The following is a 25043-nucleotide window of genomic DNA, read 5'->3' on the forward strand; positions in this document are numbered from 1 at the left end:
GCAGTTTGTTTCTCATCAATGCATTGGTGAAAGTCTTTTATGCAGATTCTTCTGGAATGAATGAAGCTTTGTTTACAGATCATATCACCTAAACTCTGCCAATCTTCCTCTTTGATCATTATCTCTTTATTGCTCATTCAAGAATCCATTGCATCAATGTCAGCTGTTGCCATATCCCTTCTTCATGACACCATGGCTTCCGTGTCTTTAGTTCCCTCCTTTATCTTCATTTGAAAGCATCCTTCAACAGATTTCTAGCAGGATTTGAGTTTTTTCCAAACTTCCATTTAGCCCTTCTTTCTTTTAGGAGTTTAATTATCCGTTTGCGTGCATGTGTGCATTCGTGCGTGTGTGCATTTGTGCATGTGTGTGTGTGTGTGTGTGTGTGTGTGTGTGTGTGTGTGTGTGTGTGTGTGTTTATGTTCAGTTAGGGTCTCACTATACAGCCTTGGCTGGCCTGGAGCTCGCTGTATAAATCAGACTGGCCTTGAACTCAGAGACCCACCTATGTTTGCTGCCTGAGAGTAATAACCATTTCATCCTGGATCTCAATGTTCTTTATCCTATAGTCTCTAACAATACTGTTGCAAAATTGTCAAAACATTTAAGAAAACAGAAAAAAGTGCTTAACAGCAATGTCGCTGGGGAGAAGTACAAGTTCACAATGTGCTGGTCATCAATGAAGCCTGCGTTAGAGAGCTGGACCTCAGTGGCACTTGGAAGCATGGGTCATCTTTGATGATAATCATGCTACAAGAAGAGACATAGTGGGGCCTGGCATGTTCAATTGAATAAAGCTCTTCTAATTAAGAGCCCAAACACAAAGTGAGGCTGTGCATATGGAGGGTTAAAATGTCTCTGAAGATGTGTGGTGTTTTGAGGGCAACAGGGAACCATTGGCAGTTCACGAGACAGAGAACTTAGCTACATAATATGCGTTTCAGGAAGGTTGTTATTACAGCAATGTGTAAGATGATTCAAATACACTGAGTGTTTTAGGAGCTCAAGGAAAGAAATACTTTTAAAATAAGGCCGAAGTTAGGAAATTGAAAAAAGATCTGGGATTAAAGGCGCTTTCGGGCATAGTGAAGTAGGAGGGGTAAAGACAAGGAAAAAACTGTTCTCAGGACTGAGTAGAAAACCTGGTTTAATATTACAACCAAAGTAGAAATACCTTTGGTGGTTGCTGTAGAGTGTTTGTTCTAATAAACAAAAGAGGAAGAGGAAGGAGAAAAATCCTTGAAGATTTGTGACTTCTCTAGGGTTTAATAAGAAACATGAAAAATAATAAAGTTTTGTCATTGATAAATCAATTTAGGATGCTTAGATATGGTCCTATACATTCAGGCAAGCCATAACATTTATTAAGGAAGTGAGGGGTATGATTTGGGTGTAGATGATGTGTGGAATAATCTAGAATAGTCCTCTAAGGCACTGGCTACTACACAATGAAGAATAGATAAGCCTGCTAACTGACAAAACATGAGCTGCAGCTTTATGCTTGTGTGTAGGCAGCCAATGTGGTTTTAGTTATCTACAACAGACTAGCTAGCCACTGCAAAGTAAGTGACTTAGGACAAAAGCCATTTTGTTATAGCCGTAATCAGGAACCTAGAAACTAGGACATGACATCTCTCTCTCTCTCTCTCTCTCTCTCTCTCTCTCTCTCTCTCTCTCTCTCTCTCTCTCTCTCTCTCTCTCTTTCTCTCTCTGTGGCATTGAATAGAATCACTTGGTCACAGTTCAACACACCTGAATATATTCATATACTAATAGAAGACTTTGTTCTTATTTCTACAAGTGTGTTTGGGATAATTGGATGCTTTACAGGTCAAGGAATGTGTATTAGTCAGCTTTCAGCCCCTGTGACAAAATATCTGAGGTTATCAGCTTTGAAGGGGGAAAGGCTTATTTGGGTTTCATGGTTCCAAAAGTTTGTATTTAGTACTGCTTGGCCCTGTTGTCTTTATATCTCTGTTAAAGAAGTCTATGCTGACATAATCAACTTTGGTAGTCACAGGCTGAATCCTAGCAGACCATCCTCATTCACCCATCATCCATAAGCCAATTAACACAGTCAAATTAATAGTAAAAGGCAGACAAAAGAAGATAAAACCAATGTGACCAATTTGGGAGGTTTAACAAAAGGTCAAAAGCTCCCCTTTGCCCCAAATCCAAGATTTTAGACCTGATGTGAGATTGAGGCTCAGTAGAGGGTCAGAGATCTGTATATTCCATCAGTCCTGGTCAATTTGTATTTATACTGGTCTTTGATCCATTGTTGCTTTGGCCTTGCTCTTGTGTGAGATGGTCTTACAAGTTGTAAATCTCCGTCTCTTCTCCTAGCACGAGATTCCTGGGGTCCATTGTTCCAGGCTTAGTTAGGGGCACAGTCTCTCTTCATCCATCCCAGGCTACACACAATGACATGGAGTATGATGGAGGAAGCTCCTAATGCCATAGTGATTAGGAAACAAAGAGCAAGAAAGGGCTCGCGTCTAATGTTTCTCCTATAGAGAGAACTCAATAATCCAATTTATGCCCAAAACTTCCACCCCACTCCATGTTCCACTCCCTCATAATACAAGCTGAAGACTAAGCCTTGAAGGTACTTATGGCCTAGTGGATGTAAGATAAAAAATGTAGCAGTCAGGTTTATATTTATGCTTATGTTTGCATGCCCCATGTGTCTGCACAGGCCTAAAGTAGGCTTTGTCAGATCCCCTGGAGTTGATTGGGTGCTGCCTGACACAGGTGCTAGGAATAAAACTCTGGTAGGGCAGCAAATGTGTCTTACCCATCATGTCATCTCTTTATTCCTAAATATTTCTGAATCATTTCTCATGGGCTTTCCTGCCAAGTATCCATATTTCTAACAAGGCAGTTCAGGGACAGAAAACAGCCAGCTTAATTGTTCTGGCACCAGATGCAAGTACAGAATCACTCACCCATTAAGATCAGTCCAAGAAGTAGATACCACATAACTTCAGGGAAGAAATCTATACCCTACTTTTTCATTTTTACAAATATTTACTTTTATTATTTTCAAATTATGTGTATTTGTGTGTCTCTGTTCAGGCATGCACAGTGTGTACAGGAACTAGAAGATGCTGGTGATATCAGATCTTCATGGAGCTGGGGATACAGGTAGATGTGGGCCATCCAGCTGGGAACCAAATTCATGTCCTCTGCAAGAGCAATATGCATTCCTAACTACTTATCCATCTGGTCAGCCTGCCCCCGCCCCTGCGACTTTGTAATTTTTTAAATAATTTTTAGTATCATTTAAATGCATTTTACTACAGATGTAAATGTAACTGCTACATTATACTGGGAAAACTGGGATCCCTTTGTGGGGTCCTTCATCTTAGTAATTAAAAAAAAAAATGGACTCAAAATGAAGATCAGGTCAATTTTCTTTGACTTTTAAAGAAAAATTCCAAAGCAGGTTTTTAGTCACTGTTCTCTTGCTATGAAGAGACATCACACACACACACACACACACACAGAGAGAGAGAGAGAGAGAGAGAGAGAGAGAGAGAGAGAGAAGAGAGAGGAGAGAGAAGAGAGAGAGAGAGGAGAGAGAGAGAGAGAGAGAGAGAGAGAGAGAGAAGAGAGAGAGAGAGAGAGAGAGAGAGAGAGAGAGAGAGAGAGAGAGAGAGAGAGAGGAGACTTCTACTCACCCACCACCCACTTCCACCTCCTGGGCATTTGAAACTTCAGATGCTATCCCCAGTACACACTTACTCAAATAAGGCCACACCTCCTAATCTTTCTAATCCTATCAAAGAGTTTCACATCCTGGTGCTTATGCATTCAACTCTTGGTGAGCCTATGAGGGCTCACATTCTCATTTGAAACAGTACAGCAGGCAAGCTGTCAATCTTGCCAGCTGCCCAAAGGAAAGATAGTGAAGAAAAATAAAAAGTTGTGTTCTTCATATGAAGCTGGTACAGAGGTCAGCTGTGTGGTAGGTAAGAAGAGACAAGATGGGGGAGGTAGCAGGAGAGAAAGAGTAAAGTAGCCCAAAGTACCAGAAGAAGCATAGTTAGGCTATAGGTGGAACTCAAAAGAAAGAAGAGAAGAAAAAGGAAAAGTTATGCCCTTCCGTGTCAGACTCAGAATGGTGATTAGACCCAATAAAGTCAGTGTCTCTGAGGCTATTGCAGAGTATAGGAGTTCAAGAAAGGAAAAGTTCACTATCTCATTAGAGGGAAAATTAATCCTCCCATCTCTTTAGTATGGCTTAAGATGGTCTTGCTTTCCCTCGGGGTGGTCCTTTAGCCAAGTGATTGACCTGCCCAACTGGAATGTTAGGTCTGCACTCAGTCCACAGACACAGCTTTCCTTAGTTGACTAGACAGAGCCCTGATCAAGCCTATTGAAAATGGTTTCCCAACATAATTGGTGCTGGCCTAAAAATTGCTTGTAGACAAGGCTGGCTCGAAGTTTGCAATCCTCATGGTCCTGCTTCTTGAGTGTTGGGATTACCTGACAAGTGCCTGTAACTGAAAGGAAGGAATGTTCCAGTAACAATAACTCCTGGTGATGTCAATCATTTTCTAAACATGTTTATGCTGTTTTCTGTCATTAATACTAGAAGGTAACTTCCACAAGTCAAGGAGAGTATTGTTTGGTATATGATTTTCTCTGCAGATGTTTCTAACGTGAATGATAAGAGACTTTGGAATGTGAGGTGGACAGTTTGCTTATAAAAGGCCTGTTGTTACCATCAGTTAGGTAAATGGGGAGTGAGTGTGTGAATACAGGGTCACGATATGTTTCCTGTGCACCGTGTGTGTTTCAGTACTTTCTTCAGTAACCGTGGTTCACAGTGGCTGTGGTTAAGGCTTTCTGCCCTAAGGAGAAGATGTGTCAGCACCTTCAAAACAGATGCTTCTGAGTGCCAAAGAATATACTTACCTTTATCCCAACTTAAGCCTTCTGTTATCTAAAGTTATGACGTCTGACTATATGCAATATCGTTACTAATTAATCATACACATTGGAGCTTTCTTCACTTCATTTTATCCAGTGACTTTGGGGATGCATGAAATAAATGCATCTTTATTTTAACTTTTGAATGTGAAAGCTGATCTTTTTCAATGCAATTTTTTAAAAAGTCATATAAATGCAGGGAAAAGCATTTCTAACATTAACTACAGCTACATATAGAGCAAGCAAATTAATGCAGTAATCTTTAGTGAGTCTCCAAAAGATAATACGTTTGGTTTGACAAGTGACGCATAAGCCCTTGGGAATTTACAGGTAAAGCTATTTTAGCTACAAAGGGAAGTCATAGCATCATGATAAAAAATATTAGTTAGAAGTAAAAAAGAGGGAGATGATTTTCAGGACTTATACCATTAAAAGTTATACATACCAATTAGTCAGTTCTTAAAAGTTTCAAATTATAATGTTGTACTGGATTACAGAAAGATCTTAAAAATACTCTAGGCATATATGAACTTTTGAATTTGAGTTAAAAATATAGGCCAATTATTTAAAACACATATATCTTTCTTTACTCATTTAATACATTGTTTACTAAAATGATAGGGCGTAAGTGAAAGTTTGTCATTGTTTCATAAATCATTACAATAGAGTTAAGTATGCCAATCAGCTTACAGTATAACAACCAGCTTATAAATCAAACAGGTGGCGGAGATACCATACAGATTAGATTTGTAAGTAAAAATTCTATAGACAAGAGAATACAGATTTACATGCAGATTTGAGCTTTGCTAGAGCATTAAAATGCAGAGGTCCTTAAAATGCATTGTTGTTGGTTTAGTTTTATACTTTTAACATGATAACCCAAGGAATATCTTCACCCCGCTATCTCACAATGCTGAACATTTCATGCAATCTAAAATGTCAAAGGCTTCATTTCAGTTTACCTAGAGTCCTCACTCAGTGCCTGCATTAATGTCAAAGGAACAGCCTTGTCAATTGGATTGTGTTTTCCTGAGGGCTAACTGTTACAAAGCTTGATTTCGCTGGCAGGACTATTAAAGATAACAGTGCCTTTAAGAAGTAAGACTTGATGGTCCTTAGGTCCTTATGTTCCTGGGGGCGTGACTCAAGTGGGAATGTGAGACCCTGACACTCTTCTTGTTCTTTTTCTTTCTCTTGTCTGCTCGGGAAATGAGTACTTTCACTGTGCTGTATGCTCTCAGGATGATGTCCACAGCCACTAATGCACCCAGGCCAATCAGCCCTAGTAGGAATCACTAAAACAGTGTGACCCCAAGTTCACCTTTGCTGTTGTCTCAGCTCCTTGTTACAGGACAGGACAGTGGGAACAGAGGGCTATTCTCAGCTCCTTTCCCATCACATCGATCTTGTACCTTATTTTCTCAGCTGGAATCTCAGAACCCAGACTCTGACGCATTTGACGCATCGTCATGCTCAGATGAAAAATAGGAAAATACTGGACAAGCACAAACCCAAAACAAACACCATATGCTATGGTTGATTCTTATTCCCAATCTATGGCTCAAATCCTATCATAAGTATCTCCCCCTCCCCCAACTCAAATGTGCATTGCCTGAACTTAAAGTCACAATGTTTATAATCCAAGTCAAAAAACAGAACATTTTATCTCATTTACCAGATAGCAAAAAGTTTCCTATTTTGAGTGCTTCCAAGGAACAAAGATGTGTAAACTACCTTTGATAAAGTCAATTCTTTGTCTTCAAGAACTGACTCAAGGACTGTACTCCTCAATGAGTTGGCATCACAGCTCTCTCATAAAAGTTCACAGGAGACAGAGTCAGTTAAGCAGGGCTACAGAGACTGAGCTCAGATTTTATGATAGCTTAGTATGTAACTAAGTTTGAAAAAAATACATAGGGCAGCTTTAAAAATATTTTGGAAGGTGGTCCATTGTCCAGATTGGGATCAAGGGACCAGGATTCAGGTGACAGACACAATGTGCTACTAAACATATTCATACAAAGTCCATCTGAGTTTAAGACTAGTCAAGGATACTAAAAAGTATTTGATTATGGTAGCCATCACATTAAATGGACATTATGAGAATATGCATGGTTTAAAGTTGGTATTAATTATTAAAAGACAATGAGTCACTGGCTTACCCATACACGAAGAGAGTGACATGTTGGACTGTGCAGCAAGAAGACACCAATTTAAATACTCTGATAATCAATTTCACTCAAAATTCCTTTGGAATTAGAAGATTGCTATATTAATACTAATGAATTAAAATATTCCAAATGTTAAAAAAAAGTATTTTGACCTTCCTAGGTCACAGAAACTTGTGTCCAGGTGTTCTGTTAAATATTTGTACTCTGTGCACAAGAGTAAAGCGTTTGAAAGCACTGAATCACCACCTTCTTAGCTATACATTTGTATAAAAATTAAAATTACAAGGACTTAGAGAACATAAAGTCGGAGAATGCTCACCTGGCATCATCAAAGACCTGGCATCTATCTGTAGAACGACACAAACAAATTTAAACATACACATTAGATAAGTCACATTTTCTTTCTTTTTTTTTTTTTTTTTTTGGTTTTTGAGACAGGGTTTCTCTGTGTAGCCTTGGCTATCCTGGACTCCCTTTGTAGACCAGGCTGGCTTTGAACTCACAGCGATCCGCCTGCCTCTGCCTCCCGAGTGCTGGGATTAAAGGCGTGCGCCACCACCGCCCGGCTAAGTCACATTGTTAAAAGATGTTGGGAAACCTGTCTAATTGGGACAGACCCCCCACCTTCTTGGCTAGCAAAATGACAATCACACCTGCGGCTCTATATTCATATCAAAGCTGCAACTCTTCATTTGAGATATTCTTCAGCTAAGAGAATCCTTCCTCTTATACTTCATGCTTTATTTCCAAATACTGCACAGTTGCACTTTAATTAAATCCTCAGAAGTCACCTTCCACATTTTATGTCATATTAGCCAACATTTCTGCACCAATAGTGACTAGCAGCCACATCTTATGTACTTTGGTTCATAAGTGGAGAGAAGCAGACACATTTTTAATTGGTTTTCTGTTTTATATGTCTCACAGTATACAGCTAAAGGCAAGAAATGAACTTTGAATGATTGTCTTAACATAAGTGCATTTTCCCAATGAGTTATTCTGCTTCTAGAGATATAAAAATTATTTCTAAAAATATATAAATTTCATAATAATGAAACCATGTAGGAGACCTGCAAGCTATTACATATCATCATATCATCCCTTTACTTTGAATACAAGAAGAAAATGATATGCATAATATGTGAAATAATTTGCTCAAATCTAAGCAGTAAACTGGCGTCACATGGAAAAGGGTCACATACACATACAACCCAGGACCCTACCACATTCATACACTCCTTGTTTTGTTGAACTATAGTATAAAGTAAAGTATCTCATCGTGAAATGCAAAAGTATTTTATTATACGACCGCTCTATCTGCATGTACACCTGCATGCCAGAAGAGAGCATTAGAGGGTATAGATAGTTGTGAGCTTAGACCTCTGGAAGAGCAGACAGTGCTTTTAATTTCTGAACAATCTCTCCAGAGCCATGAAATGCAAAATTAAATAAAAATTCTTTACCTATATTTGTCTTTTGATGCATGATTTCTTATACATTACAAAATAAATTTTTGGAACATGATTGTGAGTGACATTTTGGTGTGTTACCTAATATATACATAACACACACACACACACACACACACACACACACACACACACACACACACACACACACGCTATAGTCATGTCCCAGTAGAGAGCTCCAGGAAAAAGGATGTCTCTACTCCCCAATGAGAAAGAATTGAAGTCGAATGGAAAATGGTTACTTTTCCGATAAGAACAAAAAGAATTCCTTCTTTGAAGGAGACTTTTCAGTCATGCTTTCTTTTTCTTTTTATGGATGACAGGGATGTCCAATAACAAAGGAGATCATGAGGAAGAAAGCCAACACCCAAGATTAGGATGGATAATGAACAGAGCATAGATCCTTAACAGCGTTTGTAAATATTCAACTTCATTCTCTACCCACAACAAACTCCTTGCTTCTTTTTGTTCCCAGTTATTTTTTCTTTTTTTTATTGAAAATAGTTGTTTTTCATACACCATATTTTGATCAGTTTCTGCTCCCTCAATTCTTCTGAGATCCCACCCACCTTATCTCCTGTCTAGATCTACAACCTTTCTGTCTCTCCTTAGAAAACAAATGGCCTCAGAGGAAGGATAGCAGGCTTGCAAGAAGAGACTTGATACCCTATGAGCATATACAGGGGGAGGAGGACCCCCTCAGTCACAGTCATAGGGGGAGGGGAGTAAGGGGAAAGTGAGAGGGATGGAGGAATGGGAGGATACAAGGGATGGGATACAATTGAGATATAATATGAATAAATTAATAAAATATATTAAAAAAGAAAACAAATGGCATTAAGAAATAATAATGCAATAAATATGATAAAACAAAACCAAACAAACTAGAATAGGACAAAACAAACACACAAACAGAAGAAAGAGCATGAGTAGACATGTAGGCTGAGAAACACACATATTCAGGATAGCACACCGCTCCCCTGAGAACAAAAGCAGAAGCCATAGAGTATATGTAGAGGACATGTAAAGTTCAAAAAACAAAACAAAAGCTCTGTAGAAACCTTAGAAGACAAAGAGCCTCCAAAGATGCCATTGCATTTGTATTGTGTTGACTGTCAACTTTTGGGCATGGAGTCTGCCTTTAAAAGTGGTTTGTAAGCCCACTGAAACTCTGTTGACAGGAACTGATTTTTCATTTGCCAGTGGTTACCAATTAGGCGTAGCATCTAGATTCAGAAATGGGTCTTGTATCTACTTCTTACATCAATGGGAGCCTGTCTGATGCAGACCTTTGCAGGCCTCATGCATGCTGCCACAGTCTCTGTGAGTTCATATGTGTTGGTCTTATTGTGTTTAGCAGGCCTTGCTTTCTTGATAGCCTTGATTCCTTCTTGCTGTTACAAGTTATCTGGTTCCTTTTCTGCAGGGTTCCCTGAGCCTTGAGGTGAGGGATTTCCTGGAGACATCCTACTTAGGACTGAGTGTTTCAAAGTTTCTTATTCTTTCTTCACTTTGTCTAGCTATGGGTCTCTGTATCTGTTGTTCTCATGTACCATAAAAGGAAGCTTTGCTGACAATAGATTAGCAAAAACTGATCAATGAGTTCAGCATGGTGTCATTAGGAGGCATTTTATGCTTATGTTCCTTTACCAGAACATTCGTATTTGTTTTTCCCTAGGTCCCTGGCCAATGTGGTTTCTAGTTCTTGGCCATGCAAGCAGTGTCAGGGATGGGATTCATTTCATAGTGGGGACTATCCCAATCAAATATTGGTTGGTTACTCTCACAAGCTAGTGCCACTATTGCACTTGTACATCTTGCAGGCAGGTCACCATTGTTCATTGAAGACTTTGTAGCTAGGCTGGAATTTCTCCTTTGGTAGTATATACAGTATTTTCCAAGTATCATGAACACCAGTCAGTGGGGGTGAAGGCTTTGATAAGTGGCATGTTGACTTTGTGTTCAATGAGTTCTGTAGGTGTTGTCTTCAGCAAATAGGTTCATAACATCAGTTTGTGAAGGGCAACCAATAATCTTGGTAATAGCTTGGGTTATTTGTGGGATCTCATGGGACTCTTTTGGCCAACAACTTGATTACATGTAGCCTATGTGTGGAACTGAAAGCTTCATTTGGTGAGAAAAGAATACTAATTGTTACCACATTATTTAACAATTTCTTTCAAATTGCTTTTATACATGTATATATTTTAGGAATTTCTACTATATTTGTAGTTTCTACTACTAGTTATTACTATTATTACTACTAGTAGTTGTACTATTAATTACTACATTAGTTTCTACTGTATTAGCATTTCATATGACCCTCAAGTGACCCTTAGTTTTAGCTGTTTCTTCTTGTATTCCCTCTTTCACACTCCTCTTCCCTCTTCCTCCCAGTTTGATTCTCCTATTCCTGTCCCTTCCCTCATCCATCCTTAACTATTCTATTTCTCCTTCCTAGGGAGATCCATCCATCTCCCTCTATTCACTACTCTAAATGAGGACTGTTAATAGAATTCTCTCATTTATTTAATCCATTATTTTTATTCTTTCTTTCTTTCTTTCTTTCTTTCTTTCTTTCTTTCTTTCTTTCTTTCTAGTTTTCTGTTGGTCCATAACATATCTCAGCAACAGTATCACCAAAACTATAAAGCAAAATTATTCTGGTGGCTAATTCAGTGATACCATTGGATGAGATACTCATGGGGGAACTTGGTGAGGTGGCATATTCCAATACATCGAAAACATAACTACTTTTAGATGCTTTTACCAATCTGTCACTGTTTGATGGCATTCAAATATATTGTTTCACTTCACCTTATCATGGATATTTATACTCAAAACAATTCAGGAAGGTTAATTATCCTGCTGTGGTCACAGGATGAGGAGCAGTTAACTTTACCATACCAGTGCCGTTGCTTTGTTCATCTCTCCCCCACGTCACAACCTAGGGGAGATGTGGGCAGCTCTGTGAGGCAATATGTTCCTTTATAACAGGATAGGCAGTCAACAGATTGTGTTGTTCTCTAGGAACAAAAACCTGAAGTTACAGTAAAAACAAACACCAGGTCTGTCTATGTGTAATCCAGGCAGAGAAAAAGTCAAAGCTGTGTGGTCTGAAATTGTTAACTGAGTCATGTCACAAAGAATTATAATACCAATCCTATTTTATTTATAGCTCTGGAATTCAGGCTTATGTTATGTTTAAAGTAATTATTCCATGAGTAACTGCTCCAGGATTACCTCCCAAAAGTTATATCTCAAAATGTTCAAGACATGAATACCAACACTACTTAGATTGTCTGGAATGGCTTTTCTTTTAAAAAAGATATCATCTATGTTCCTGCTCTAAATGTGAGCAATGCCTAACTCTTCCAGGAAACTTACGATGCCTTATATTTTATTTGATTAGGATCATTTTCTTCACTGTAGTCCTCAGAAAAGAAAGTATGCATGAAACAATAGAGTGTTTCTACATGAAAGGGTTAATTACGAAGGATAATAAAATAAAATACTTATCTAAATCATTTAAATTTCCATTAATTACAGCAATTTAAAAAGATAATTATATCTACTTTAATCTGCTCAATTAAAAAAGTATATTAAAGAGAATTCTTAATATATTTTAAGGTTAAAAACTGCCCCCTCTATCATCAATATAGATAAGTGAGATAAAAATGATTTTCTGTCCTGTACTTTTGTATATTTGTTCCCAATAAAGTAGAGAAACTTTACTTTAAATTTTAGATAAGTTTAGATTCCTTATTCAAAATTTTACTGATTTAGAGAAAGGGTAAAAAATTCTCCTGAAATTTTAGTGTTAGGATAAAGTATATTTGCTGTCTTCACTGAAATTTTAAGTTTCTCAGGATGAATTCAATTTACCTGAACACAGACTCTGTGTTTGGCAGATCCATGAGAGGCAATTGGAGTTGATTGACAGTAGTTTCTCTGTGAAAGCAAATCTTGATTTTCTAAGAGTCCTCGTCTATCCAAAAGTTCATTCTTGCCAGCTAGAACAGTGTAAGGGGCAGGACGCCAATGATTTCGTAACAGATCTCCTATGTCAGCTTGACGGGACTAGTGTTGTATGGCAAGACGTTTCCTATGGATACACAACTCATGTCTGTTCAACCTAGATACGGAGGCCACAACAAACCAAAGGATAGATAATGCCAAAGTTCAACTTGTGAACCAGTGAGCTTTATTGGAGTTACTTAGAGGAGTATGAGGGAAGGGTTATTTGCAGGAACAGGAGTGCCTCAAAGACAACTGCATTAACAAAGGCCATCCCAGCATTTTAGGAAGCTCACAGAAACTAAGAACATGGACCACACTGGACAACCTGCAGACAGCTCTACAGGTTGGAGAGTGTTTCCTCCGAGAGACACGGCTGGTCTAAACCTCTTGGAGGCATCTCAGCTGGTGTCTGTTTCATCCGGGCAGAGGAGCCTTGTGAATCTGATTAGTTTCAGAGACTTCCTGAAGCTAATTTGTATTGTTTACCTTCTGTCACAAAAAGCTTCCCTGCAACATAGATTGTTTTAGTCTTGAAGAAACTGCTACAAAACAGCTACCAATGGCCACGTAATGGCCATGTAATAGCCACGTGGTTGATTGTACACCCATTTCTGAGTGTGCCTCTAAAAGTGTTTTCAGGTATTAGTAGTGAATAGTCATCTATCCCACCACAGGCCTCCTAGGTTGGGTGGGGGGTGGAGGAGGTGTTATTTCTTTCCTCTTTGGTGCTATGGTTTACAGTATCAGAGTATTGTAAGAAGCTCATGTGTTCATATTTAGGCTTCAGGGTTAATTTACACCACCAGAATACAAATGGCATCTTCTGGGACTCTCCATGACCATGACGTGATCCAATTTCCAATATGGACTTCATTTTATCCGTGTCTCTATATGCTATTGGTTATGCGCTTCTGGAGACCACTAATAAAATGGTGTAATGGTTCAGTGAGCAGATAATTTACAGATAAGAAAAAGCAAAAGGAAAGTGTCATGCAGGGTATACCACCTGTGCCACAGTGAGAAGTATGTTCTACCATTTACGGAAGAGGAAGTTCATAATAGCCATAAGCCTGCAGTAGCATACGCTGCCCAGGAACTCATTTGTTAATTACCCAGTGCATACTGGGTAATTATTTTATTCTAATCACTGTGCTGGGTTCTGCAATGCAAAACATTAACATGGCTTGGATTATAATCTCAAGGATCTTGTAAAGCAGCAACATAAATGAACAATTTCAATGCAGGGTAAAGAAGGCAATGCTAGAGAATTGCAATAGAGGAGGATATGAGTCTGGAATGTTAAATTGGGGTCAGGTAATTTAGGCCTTGCTAATGAGTGAGACAGAAGCCAGGCATAAAGAGGCTGATATGAAATCCATAGAAATGAGTAATGTCTTCAAGGAATAAAGTATGCCTTAAAACAGAAGAGCAAAGAGTGAAGAAAGAGTCATCCGCTTCCTCCCATAAATTAACTCCGGAAGTCTGGAAAGACTTGTCTGCATTAAGTGCTAATTCTACTAGTCTTCACCTATGACACAAAGATTATTGATGCACCATTAGGAGGCTGCATGGTGAGTGGGTTTCCCAGCAGAGGGATGAGTCTGTTCTAAATGTCAACACAGTCTTGTTATCGCCTTCTCAGGAAAGCTGCAAGCCTTTCAGAGTGGTGGGCTGGGCATAACACATGTACAAAGTAGGCAAACTTGATTTTTAGTCCCTACAGAGTTTGTTAAAGGGGCTCAGAGAGACGGAGGACTCATAAGTATATACACAGGAAATATTCTCATTTAGGATTCAAAAGCTATTGTGTATTGTAATAAAATGTCACCTCCTCGAAATCAATAACTCAACAAAACTTGATTTGACCCAAATATTAGTTTTAATTCCTTTGGATTTCTCATCTAGACCTCCATCAGGCCCTTTTAATTGAGAATTTCCAGCTCTCAAAAAAGCTTGAGTCATGAGAGATGTGAGTTTCGTTCTTGACATCAGAATTGCAAAGTGCGGTCTCCAAGTTCTAATTATGAGGGTGAGAAGGATCTTGTCAAATCAGTCTAAATAAAAGGCAATTATTCATGAGCAGTAATTTTGGAGAACATGGATGTATACCTGGGAGTCAGTCCATTCTTCTGAGGTGCATGAGAGAGGGAGACACGGGCCACAAAAACAGTTTGCTAAAATTATTACAAGTTAAGCCTTTAAAATAGCTACTTTTATTCTCTATTGCTGGCTGACTGCCTAGGGTGTGACCTTGGGCAGTTTCAGAAGAAAGAAAATGGGATTGGTGGTAAAAGACGGGAATAAAAGGAGGAAGTAATTTCACATTTTTAAGGCTGAACTGCGAACACTCTTCAGAGACAAAAAGACAGTTGGTGCATATTTATGTTGAATTTTAATATACAGGCATGCTACAAGTGTCCATAACACTATACGTGACATCTCATTTTAATTTTTATTTTCCAGAAACCGTTTTAGCAATGAAATGCTGTTTCTACCCACATTAACATAAATGAAAATCTCTCAGCTCTAAGAATTGGCATACAAATAATTTGACCCCTGCTCATCCTTAAATGAATTTATTAAAACTTTTAATTTGCCTTTTTGAAGTCTTCTCAGAACATTCGTTTAGAAAGTCAATGTGGCATAAACACATATATTAAAGATCCTATGCACAATATGTATTTTGAAGAAGACCTGAGCGCTATGTGCTTCCTAAGGCATTTACCACCATATGATTGCAATGCATTTACATCTGAAAAAAGGAATTGGAACTTAAGTTAAAATAACGTTGAAATCTTTTACTTTTCCAGGCTTTAGTCAGAAACATGGAGTCTGTAGAAAGAGAGAAAATTATTTTAAAATGTTATGTTTATCTTGTTTCTTTAAAAAAAACGTATATCTAATTTAATAGAAATGAAAACCTCTGTGTTGTGAAGACAATGCTGAGCGCTTCCATTTTCTGCTCAGTAGTAGAAAAAGAATCATGACACACATGGATGGGAGACTGAGCTTCCCAGCCTATTTGCAGTCCCATTGCATTTTAGCAGACATTAATGAGCAACTGTGTTGCTTACTTCAACGTTTTAAATAGATTCGTTATAAATAATGCTGTGGCATGTAAGATCCATAATGTATTTGGTACACTTTCCCTTCACAGTGTTCTTTTTCTCAACAGTACCACATACTCCTCAGTCCTTCAGTTTTGCCAAGACCATCTTCACAAAGCCCACAATTTTTCACTTTCTCATTTTCTGTTTATGATTAACTGAAGTGGGCTTTTCTTTCTGAAGTCCTAGCGTCTAGCCCGTGAGAACATGTCCTTACTTGAAAATAATGTCTGGTTCAGTCCATTCTCTTATCCTGGATCATTTGTATATCACAGAAATTGTTTACTGTCCTGAAAGTTAGCTAGCACATCAAAGTTCAAGGTGCCAGGTGACAAGATGTCTGGTTAGGGCATGTTTCTCATGAATGGGAACTTCTATGCTTTCTTCCTCTATGGGAATATGAGATGATTAGGATAGGTCTGTAGCAAATATGACTATGGCTTTGTAATTGGGAAACTAAGATGCACACAGATACATAGGTGCCCATAGAACACAGGGTGAAGTTTGGAGACATAATGCCTAGAGTCAAAATAACTATAAGAAGCCAATAAATAAATAAATAAATAAATAAATAAATAAATAAATAAAAAATAAAAAAAAGTTCTGCAATACTATCCTTTTACTAAAATTCTGTTCCCTAGAAGTTTGACAGTAAAACTAGGCTGTTTATTAATTTGGACTACCTTGTTACAGCAGCCATAGCAAACTAATACAGTCTCCTGATTATGCCACCTTACTGTCTGTATTAAGCTCTCTAAACTCTGTATGGTTTTACTGATTCCCCTGGGAGTATTTGATGCTCAGCTACTCAAGTAATCAGGCTCTGCTCAGACACAGCTACAGGCTTCTCATTACATCATTCCTGACCTCAAACTGCACTGCAGAGCTACAGTAATAATTAATGACAACAACAACAACAACAACAACAACAACAACAACAACAAAAGAGCATGATATTGTCATAAAAACAGACACATTCATCAATGGAACTGAAGACCCAGACATAACTCCACACACCTATGGACAGAAATACACATTAGAGAAAGACATCTTCACCTAATAGTGCAATTTAAACTGGATGGCTACATGTAGACCAATCCAAATAGATCCACATCTGTCACCCTTTGCAAAACTTAACTCCAAATGCATGAATTACCTCAACATAAAATCAGATGCACTAAATTAGATAGAAGAGAAAGTGGGAATAGTCTTGAAGTCATTGGCAAAGAAAAATAATTTCTCAGCAGGGCAACAATAATGCATGCACTAAGAACACAATTAATGAATGGGACACTTGAAACTGAAAAGCTTCTGAGTGGCAAAGAACACCATCATTTGGACAAAGGAGGGACTACAGAATGAATAAATATTTTAACAACTACATATCCCATAGAGAGCTAATATCTAAAATATATAAAGAACTAACAAACAAAAATCTGGAAACCAAGAAAACAACCCAGCTTAAAAATGGGGAACAGATCTAAACAGAGAGTTTTCAAAAGATAAAACACAATAAAAAGATAAATGTTCAATACCCTTAGTCTTCAGGGTAAATCGAATCACAACTACTTGGAGATTTCATCTTACATCTGTCAGAATGGCCAAGATCAATAAACCAAAGACAGCTCATACTGGAGAAATGGTGGGGTAAAGGAAATGTTCATCCATTGCTAGTGGGAGTACAAACTTGTACAGCTATTAGGAAATCAGTGTGGCATTTCTTCAGGAAGCTGGGAAAAGGTCTACCTCAAGACCCAATTTATACCACTCAAGTATATACCTAAAGAACCCTACATCCTACTAGAAGGACAATTGCTCATCCACATTAGTTGCTTCTCTATTAATAATGCCGGAAACTGGAAGACAGCATAGATGTCTGTCCATAGATGAAAAAAAAGTGGTACATTTACACAATGGAACATTGCCCAGTTGTTAAAAAGATAAAATCACAAAAATCACAAGTAAGTGGATGGAGCTAGAAAACAAAAACAAAAAAACACCTGCATAAAGGACCTGTGACCCAGAAATACAAAGATGCTATGTGTTTGCTTATATATGGATAGTAGTTGTTAAGTTCTTGGTAAACAGGGTGTACTTCATAGAACAACATAGATTAGGTATAGAGTAAGGGATTAAAGAAGAGGAAAGAATCCTCCAATGAAAGAGAAATGGGATATATAGTTATGGATGGACTGGGGATACCAGGATAGGGGATTGGAACAGAAGGATTAAACAAAGAAAGAGAGGAAAGAGAGAGGAAGGGGAGGAATATCCAGAGGGACAAGGAAAACTAAGGATCGTTTTAGGGGTCTTAGGGAAACCACCTATATAATGGAAGCTTCTTAATATATATACTGAAAGAAATCTAAATGGAAGTCCCAACTAGACACCTCTCACTATCAAATGAAACTTTCAGTGTCAGCAATGGGTTACAATGAGTTGATTGTTGGCCAAACGGTCCCCATGGGACACAACTTAAGATAGTGACAAAGCTGTTGTTTGGTCTCCACAAACTGACAGTAAAGACTTATTGCTGAAGACAGCACCTGCATAATTCACTGATAGTGGAGAAGTTGAGCTGGTGCCTACATAGAGCCTTCACCCTCCTGACTAGTGTTCATGTTACTTGAAGGTACTGCGAATGCTACCAGAGGAGAAAAGTAAACTCCAACCCAGCTACAAACCTTTTGATCTACAATGATGGACTGCTTGAAGGAGACACTGGCTACACAAATGTGATAGTAACTAACCAATATCTGATTGACAAAGTCCACTCTATGAGATGTAACCCATCCAAACACTGCTTGGGTAGCCAGGAACCTGAGAGTACATAGGTCATTGACCTAAGGGAAAACCAAATACAACTGCTTTGCTAAAGAAAGGTAGCTCCTAATGACATTCCTACTACACTCATAGATCAGGGTCCTGCTTAGCCATCACCTGAGAAGCTTCCCCCTACACTAGATGGGAATAAATGCACAACAGGAAACTGCTCATAGTGTGAGAGACCTCGGAATACTCAGTCCTAGAGAGGATGTCTGCGTCAAATATCTCTCTTTGGGACTCAGGAATGTCTGCAGAAGAGGGAGCAGAAAGATTCTGAGAAACAGTTGGGATGTAAGGCACTAAGGAAAAAATGCCTCCACAAAATAGGACTGACATATATACAAATTCACAGAGACTGTGGCAGTATCTACAGGGCCTGCACAAGTCTAAGCCCAATATCATCTCAGAAATGAGATGTGAAATGGCTCCCAACTCCTACCAAGAAATTATCACCAATTCATAATCACTCGCCAATGAAAAATTAGTTTTCTCTAGTGAACTCTCACTGGGTACACAAAACACACTTACGTGCAGACTTCATCCCTAGTAGTAGATGGTCTTTTGGAACTCAATCGTATTTTTGGAAGCTTTTTCCCCTCATAATTCTTTGTCTTGGCATTTTAAAAAAGCTTATAATTCTTTTGCTTTATAGTTTTTTTGAAGAGAGGATGGGAAGTATATTATAAAATTGGGTAGAGGAAGTAAAGTGTACATTATCTTGTGTAAAGAGTTATATCTAGAAGGACTATTTAATTACTTCATACTATATTATTAACCTATAACTTTAGCTATAAAAAGAAGACAATTAAAATGACCACCTATCATGTTATGAAAAAGTAAATTGTATACTATATTAAGAAATGAATATCAACTGGCCTTAGCCTGCTTTTTCAGGCTTATTTATTCCCTTCTGGTACAAACATTATATATTCTAACAAACTTGGGTCTTAGCTATACTTAAAAAAAAAAAAAAAAGACCAAACACAAACATTTAACCATAATGTTATTATATGCCCATGGTGTTCATCTTGAAACATTTATGTTATTCTCTGTTTGTTTTCATTTTTGTTTTGTTTTTAAATTCTTTGTTTGCATCATGCTTAAAAAATCAACTGGTTCTGAATCTGTGAATTCTTTGAGTTCTAGTAAGCCAACCCTATGAACTTTTGTGATCCATTTCAGGCTGTTTATAGTCTTCTCTGAAATGTACATGGATGGAACTAGTTTCACATCTAACTGTTAAGGATGAATTATTTCTTTGCAGCAGTTGTGTCTTGTTCAGAGAAGCCCCTCACATAATATGCATGTATTTATGCAATGCATAGAACAGAAATTGAGAAAATAGGCATATTAAAAAAGAAATATTGCATAATTACATAAGAAATATTCAAATATAAGTCTTCTAGAACCTTTACCATGGTAGTGATAATTCTTATAAAGGAAAACATAAGGCTGGCATACAGTTCAGAGGGTGGGGAACATTGTGGCATGCTGACAGACATAGGGCAGGAGAGGTAGCTGAGAGTTCTACATCCAGATGAGCAGGCAGGCAGCAGGAAGGCAGAGTGATATTGGGCTTAGATTGAGCATTTGAAACCCCAAAGCCCTCCCCCAGTGACACAATTCTCCCAGAAACTCCACACTCCCTAATGCCGTTCTCTTGGCATTCAAATATATGAGTCTATGGAAGCCATTTTTTTTAATTCAAACCAGCAGACATGGTCAGGTGGTGTGGAGAGAGCTGAATGTTTTCTGTTGAGCACTGAGAGTTGCAAGAATTGCAGTTCTCAATGCATCACATGAAACGTCTGACATGCTAACCATTTATAATGGTTTTTTTTTTTTTTTTTGAAAATTCAGAAGGCTGTAGGGGACCAGAGCAGCAGAGTTGCAGTGACTATGAGCTTCCTTTGATGCAAAATAGGTTTTGGAAATGGTTTCGCAGCCTACTGCTTATCATCTGATCAGCACCAGTTGGTTTATGGAGTCCACTATTTGTTGCACATCAAAATCTAATTGAGAAATGGTATTCTATTGTGTAGGATAAAAGAGGATAATAGTTAAAAATGTTGAATTTTAAAAAACATTATTTACTTTATGTGGATGAGTGCTTTGCCTGCATGTATATAAGGGTACTTTAAGTGTGCCTGGTACCTGTAAAGGCTAGAAAAGGTATCTAGGTATGCTGAACTAGAGTTATAGATGGTTGTAAGCCATCATGTGGATGCTGGGAGCTGAGCCCAAGTCCTCTGAAAGAGCAGCCAGTGCTTTTCTGAGGCGTCTCTTCAGCTCTATTTTGCTTTTTCACTCTTTAGTTTTCACTCACCTCATGAAGCCCTCACTTAATTTGTTGTGTCACCTTTTCAATTTATCTCAAGTATTGAATGACTTTTGAATGACCTGTGTTGAGATCCTTGGTAACTTCTTATGTAGTTGTAAGAAGATCCTCTTGGAAGATTACCCTCAATGGGTCAGAGTCAACTTCTGCTAGCCTGCCACTATGTCTGTCTTCTAAAGACTCATGTCTGCCTTGCAAATATTCTTGAGCCATCACTGCACTATACAAACATTAATAGTTCAAATAGGTCAATTGAGCTGTTGACCTTGCAATTCTCTCTCTACTATTTTATGACTCATTTTGAACTTCTGTGAGATCTCTTGAAGTTGCTTTTTGCTAATATCATTTCCACATGAAAAATGAATATAAAACAAACATCAGGTAATAAGTGACTCTAAAAATATAAACCAAGAACTTTATATTAAAATGACATATGACATAGGCACATATTCTAATAGTTACTGCATTCCAAAATCAAATGAAAAATTTCAATAGTACAAAACCAATAAATACTTTTACTCCAGTTTCATAAAATTATCATTGCTAGATTTGCAAGAATTTTCAACATTTCCTAAGTTTAAGTAATCTTATTAAATGCTATGAGACAGGGCATTATAGCCAAATAATTTTATAGAGCGTGGCATGTCCACATTAGACAATCAAAATTCAAATCATGGGGCTGTAGACATGGCTCTGTTTAAGAGGGTTTACTGCTCTTGCAGAGGACCTGAGTTTGTTTCTCAATACCAGTCTCAGGTGGCTTACTGCTGCCTTTAACTACAGCTCTAGGGAATCTGATGCCCACTTCTTCTGTAGTCTGTGGGTACTTACCTATACTCACAAATACACACACGCACACACACACACACACACACACACACACAGACTCAAGGTGTAACAACACATACAATGATCATCTTCTTCATCATCATTAATACCATCAACACCATATTAGGATCAGAAGAGGTTTACAGTACAGAACCTATTTAATTCCTCCTCAGAAAAAAAGCATATTTTACTATAACAAGACTTTGCCATATGCGCGCGCGTGCACACACACACACACACACACACACACACACACACACCACTCATTAACTTTCTACAAACCACAAAATTCAACCCTAAGCTCATTAGATCACAACAAATGTTGTTCACTGTTGCTAAGTTATTTTCATAGAAAGCCCTCAAATTATACAATGTAAAGAATTCTAGCTGTCAAATATGAGCTCATCTAGATTAATGTCACATTCATTATGAACATACTCAGCAAAGGGTAATAAACAGTATGTGACATTCAAAATAATAAAAGTATTCTGACCTTTGAAACCTCAGTGTCTTCCAATACTTAGAAAATATAAGAAGTCAAATTTCACATTGCCTATTCTAGTGACATCACGAGGAATTATTCATTGCATCAGCTTCATATAAGGCAACTTAGATGCTCAGGGAATGTTTTTCTTCATGTTTCCATTTCATGTATCAAGTTGAAAAATTGCAGTAAAATATGCATAACATAAATTTACCTCTTAGCCATTGTTAAATGGCATTAAGTAGGTCCACAGTCCTATGAAACCATCACCATCATGCATCTCCAGGCCTTATTTCATCTTGTAAAACCAAAACTCTATGTCAGTCACACAAATTATTCATCTTGCTGCCGTGACACACCACCCTGAAAAAGGAAACTTAAGAAAGGGAGGATGAGCCTGTTCTCAACCACAGTTCCAGACTATAGAGAAATCATGTGGGCAGGAGGTTTGGGGCGTCTGTTCACATGGTGTCTGTAGCCACAAGGCAGGAGATGATGCTGGTGCTCAGCTCTCTTTCTTCTTTACACTCACCTAAGACCCTGACCCATGGATGATGTACCCATGTTTAGGGTGGGATGGTCTTTCCAGAGATGAGACGTGTTTCCATGGAGAATCTCCATCCTGCCAAGGTGGCTTTAAGAGCAACTGTCTCGTTGGTTAGTAGTACTCCTTGATGGTACAGATCACCTGTAATTGGAGTTGAGGATGACTGCAAAGCATCATGCAGGTGCTGAGAATCAGACTCGAGCCTCGGTAAGGGTAGCCAAGGATCTTAACCACCAAACTCTCTCTCTTCAGCCCTGTACCTGGCCTTCTTAATAAAGGGGTCTGGGGCTGGGACTCAGGGTTTTGTCTGTGCTGTTTCCTCAGCCGTAACTGAGAATTTCAAAGTATGTGATTGATAAGCAGTGTGTACTAGACACAGGAAGATGAGAAGGGGTCCCTTTAAATGTGCATTGGTCAGACACAAGGAAGATTATATCGGCTTTGGTTACAGTGTAAGGGTCTGGATAAAAAAATAATGTCATTGGAATCCTTGGTTTATGCTTCTTAATTGTACCATAATAGAAATCCAGGAATGAACTACTATCAGTTGTTTAGCTGAAACAGTATTCATTTAAATGTGAGATGATCTCTAAGATAATGAATCAAACACAAAAAGCTTTCTTATAAAGAAAACAGTAAATATATAATCTTGATTTTTAAAATAAATTTTTTTGACTTATTTATGTATTTTATGTACTTTGTCTGCATTTACATCTGCACACCAGAAAGGGGCATCAGACAGTTGTGATCTGTCTTGTCGGTGCTGGGAATTGAACTCAGGAACTTTGGAAGACCACTGAGTGCTCTTAAGCAGTAAACTACCTCTAGTCTAATCTTGATTGTTTTAAAGAATAAAAATCGATTTAGATTTTATATGTATAAAATCAGCATTTTTTCCTGGTAGATTAAAGAACAAATCTCAATGAATTCATGAAAGAAGCAAACATAACAAAACAAACACTAAAAAGAGAGTGTAATTGTCACAAAGCAAAATCTAGGACACTGGCAATGGAAAACTTGGGCAGAGGGTAGGGTTTTGAAGAGTGAGGAATTCAGAAATGTGGTAATCAAGATGAACGGCATTGTAGTATTACATATTTTCAAAACAGAACGACAGCAAAAAAATAAATAAAAAAATCCCACGAGGAACAAAATAGTAATATGTTAAACCCCGAGAAGCATATTATCACATTCACTTCCTTTGCTGTGGGCTCTGGCCTGGCTCAGCACAGCACTGTAATTAACTTGGGCAGGGGAGGTGTTCCAGCTATTATCTGTGTGTCCAACCTGACTCAGACTGTATGTTCTCCAACTCCCTTTGTGCCCCTAGGAGGCTAAATTGTAGGGAGTAATGTTAATGGTCTCTTGTTCTAGGGCTTTGGAACTGGGCTCAGCCAATGGGAAATGCATGCAGGCTGTTGAAGGACATAGGAATGATATGTGGGGGGCACAGCATCCTTTCAATCTCCCTTTCCTTCAGCTGCTAATTCCTTACCTGTGCTCCTCTGAACTTAGACATGATGATGGCTTTCAGCTGTGGTCAGCATGCTTCAGCATCCCTCATTGGTTTCTATACATATCCCTGTCCTCAAATCCACAAATAGATTCTTTATTAAACTATCCTCAAATATCTTGTTTGAATAGGCCAAATACTCCCTGGTGAGTCCCAATCATCTTGGACCAAGCAAGGTCTTATGTGATGCCAAAATATAAGCCATGACTGATGCAGTTCTCTGTATTCTGGGATTATGAGCGTAGTTTAATAGTCTCTGTCCCCAAAGCAACACTTCTGTATGATCTGTGAAGTGTTTGCCTGCCCTCACCGCATATGCCGCTGTCTAATTCTGGCAACTTTACTATTCTGTGGCTGGTGAGCAAATTTTAACATCTGTTGAGACTAGAAAAAAAAAAAACACTTCAGGTTAGAAAAGTTTGAAGCTGAGGAAGTTACTCAGTTGGTAGAGTGCTTGTCACACATCGGGGTTCAAACACACAGCACCCAAGTAAAAAGGCAGGCATGGTAGCTCTCTACTGCCATCCAATTATTGGGGAGGTAGAAAAAAATGGGTCTGTGAATCCCTCGGCCAGCCAGCCTATTGGCATCAGTGAGCTCAGGTTCAGAGACCTTGTCTCAAGTAATAAGGGGGGAAGTGATCAAGCAAGGAAGACACCCGATGCTGATCTCCAGTTTCCCTCCTCCTCACACACATAATTGCACGGGCACACCCTGATACATACTACTTACAAACAACAATAACAGCAACAACACACACACTCACACATACATACACCTACACATTCACACACCCCTATAC

The sequence above is a fragment of the Acomys russatus genome, chromosome 27, assembly GCF_903995435.1.
Source record: "Acomys russatus chromosome 27, mAcoRus1.1, whole genome shotgun sequence".
Lineage (NCBI taxonomy): Eukaryota > Metazoa > Chordata > Mammalia > Rodentia > Muridae > Acomys > Acomys russatus.